Here is a 3587-nt window from a genome sequence, read left to right on the forward strand (position 1 = left end):
AAATATTGTCCAGTTTATGTAAATCATATTGGATTTTATGTAGGTCTGCATGATATTTGTCCATCTCTGGTTTAATTTTTGTTTGTATTGCAGACGAAGGTTTGGGGTAATTTTTGTTTGTATTGCTGACAGAGGTTTGGGGCAAGTGCAGCTCCATATGGGTGTCCGTGGAAGCGTCAAAGTCGTGGATAAATACTACGGTAGTGTTTGGTTTTCTAGTCTTAGGACTTTTTTTAGTCCCTAGGACTTTTTAAAAAAGACTCTTAAGGAGATGCTTTTCAGAACTTTTAGCAAAAAGTTCCAAAAAAGTCCCTCCTTGTTTGGTTTGTTAGGGACTTTTATGAATTTTTTTTAGTCCCAACACAAAAAAGCCCCTGAAACCAAACACCCCCTATGTCTGTTTTTGGGAGCCGGCATTGGAGATGTCCTCGGTAATGTTAGCGATTTCACAACAAAAACAAGGAGCAAGCATTTGCCACGAATAACACATCATAACTTTCATTTGCCAAAATACTTCACACTAATGTCAAGAGTTACTCCTTATCCTCCTCGACTCAGTACAATCTCAAAACACAGATAATTGAAAAGATTGACTAAGTGACAATTAATCGACGCATACAACAACTCCTGTCAACTGCAGCTTGCAGCCCCGCAAAAAAAACGCAGCTTGCAGCTTAAGCGCAGTGCTTTGGCCAAGTAAAAAAATTCCCTAAACTTGGGAACTGAATCCGGACGAGCGAAGACAGCATCCCCTTGCTGAGTTTGTAGCTAAGCAACGACTTCTCCTTCAACGTCCACTCCTGGAGCATGTGCTTGCAATTCTCACACACTGGACTCTTATAAAGTTTTATGTCCTCAAGATTCACCGCTGCTTCCATGACATTCCTGACAAAGCGCACGATATTTTCTTCTGCTTCAAACCTCCCATAGATTCTGAGCTCGGCAAGGTTGTGGTGCTTGAAATCAGATGCAGATGGTTCCCACTCTAGTCCCTTGTCCTTCTCCTCGCTAAAGGCATACTTTTTTCTCCGCTCCCCCGTTACCATTTCACATAAATGGTCCCACACCTGCATTTGTTCAGGTAAAAAATTCTTAACTGGCCACAGCAAGTTTGAACTTCAGAGTGAGATAATAAAAACGAGAATCGAATAATCGGCACAAGACTTCACCAAGATGCGTAGTTCCTTAAGGGTGGGTGCACCTTGAAGTATGAACATTATCCAAGACAGATCGCATTCTTCAGAAATGTTAATCAAATTCACAAGCCTTAGCTTGTGTAACACTGGTAACAATTGTCTTCGACCTTCCGGCTTGACCCAAATCTGCACAAGAGGGGGGAAATACAGAATTATGTTAACCAAAAATAGTGATTATAACCTCCACCCACCACGGACACCAAAACTTACGCACATCACTGACAACATTGAGAACCTTCACTAACCTTTTCACTTTTGAAGTTCAAATGGAGGTTGCTTATGGCGGTTTTACCCAGCAACTCACTTATCCTGAGCATCTTGTGCCAAGAAAAACCAGTATTAATGATGCTCACAGTCTGGAGCAGTGGGACATAGCCAAGACAGAAGGGGTCATCTTGAGATCGAAATATATTAAATTTCAGTACGGTGAGTTTTGGTACCCACTTCAGATCAACCCTCTTAATAAGCACGCTACGGCCAATCACCAGTTCACTGAGTTGTGAGTGTTCCACTTCCAGCAAAGACTCAATGCCCATATCACAGTGGTAGAGGCAGAGGAACTCGAGTTGCTTGCATATACTGAAAATTTTGGGAAAGCCTGATTCTCCTAACCTCAAATTCTCTAGCGTGAGGCGTGCAAGACCACCAAATGTGTTTGGACACGAATCAAGGAATGACATGAACTGCCTCCCATGAGTGAGCAGGTCATTATTGGTAAAATTTGTGCGCACCTTGGTCAAGATTGTGAACTTAACTGAAGCAACCTTGTGTGTTGCTATGGTGTTGGCAACAGTCTGACCAATGAAAATGGACTCATCTCCCAAGTAGAATTGCATGCGCAGCAGGTGAATGGTGTGGACTTGCAGCCCTCTTTTCCAGTATGCTCCTGGTTGCTTCCAGCACATTGGTATTGGCCCGAACTATATCATCTGAGGTTAACTTCCCACCTTCATGCTTGGGTTGAAAAGAAGCAACCATTATAGCAATCTTTGAGAGTATAGCAGGGATGTGCTTCCAGCGTCTGGAGAGGATGGTGGCTCGTGCAGCATCAGCGATATCAAGTCGCTCCACAATGTTGAGCAAAACGTCATCAGGCAACTTACTGAGCCTGTCAACTCCATTGTCCTCCTACATTTTGATATGGAAACAAACCATAGTTGATTTCTTATGTTAGTCTCATCACAGGTGCAGTTTTAATATTCTCCACAAACGTAGACACAATTTTCATACTTCCCAAAGAAAGACGCAATTTTGATTGTACAATTTTTGTACTTGCCCACAAAAGGATGCAATTTTGATTATAACTATACAGTTTTTATACTTTGGACCAAAAAAAACCCCGCAAATTTGACGATATACTTTCAAGGGACTGAGGCAATTTTAATATATTTTCCAACCAAAAAGGTAAAATTCGACGACGAATTCTGATCATGCGCTGACTTTGTAAGAGCTCCACCTAAAGGAAAAAAGGAACAGGAGGACAGACTCACCACCATATCGAGGGAGGATTTGCCGAGGCCGTCCACGGATGGTTTGGCCATCGATCTGGCAGTCGGCCGCCGAAGGGAGTTGATCGTATCCTCTTAAAACTGGCGGGTACCACGGTTGCCGCCAGGCCAGATTTATAGCAGCAGCTCGGAGACTTATATTAAAACTGGAAACAGGACCTGTTTCTGATTGCAGCCCGGGAAGGACTGCTTTGATTCCGGATTGCCACTGAAAAAAGGAGACTCGGAGAGGAGCCGCTTGATTCCTTGGATTGCGGATGGCAGCTCGAAAAGGAGCTACTGCTGCTGCTGCTGCTTCGATTGGGAACTGCAGCTCCCAAAGATAAGATTGGGAGCTGCTTATTCGGTCGTCTCTTCTGAAGCACCACTCAATCCTCATACGAGGCATCAGGCAAGGGCGATGGCGCGTGGCGGGAGCTCGGCAGACGGCAGGCGGCGGGGCAAGCGGCGCATAGCTGACCTCAGATCCCCTTTTCGGTCTTTCCTCTCTGATGATGAAACCCTGCGAGGGTGGGCGGCGTGGCAGGGTAGGGATCACCGTTATGTTTTTTTGAGGGGTCACCGTTGATTTTTTTTATTTTTTTTTTTGAGAAATGGGTCACCGTTGATGATGTGTACTGTGGCCTGCGATGGAGGAATGATGTCACGGATGGGCCAAGGCCCAACCCGCGATTGCAGTGTCTTTCGAGAAAAAAAAGCTTCTCAGACGTTCCCTTCGTCGGTGGTGGCGACCGCGGTATCGTACGTGGAGCAGCGGGTGGCGATGTCGACGACTGCGGCAGCCTGTCAGGACCCAACCTTGTGGTAACTAAAAGACTAACTGGGGCATGATGAACGTCCAGGTTGAGCTGGACTGCCAGGTTCTAGTCAAGGCTCTACAAGG

The 3587-nt window shown here is 45.2% G+C and overlaps 1 pseudogene; it reads right to left on the reverse strand.

Moving 5' to 3' along the window:
* Positions 1–580: 580 nt before the first annotated feature.
* On the reverse strand, positions 581–3211 carry LOC119325372 (annotated as a pseudogene).
* Between the last annotated feature and the right edge of the window lie 376 nt (positions 3212–3587).

This window comes from Triticum dicoccoides, chromosome 6B (assembly GCF_002162155.2).
Source record: "Triticum dicoccoides isolate Atlit2015 ecotype Zavitan chromosome 6B, WEW_v2.0, whole genome shotgun sequence".
NCBI lineage: Eukaryota > Viridiplantae > Streptophyta > Magnoliopsida > Poales > Poaceae > Triticum > Triticum dicoccoides.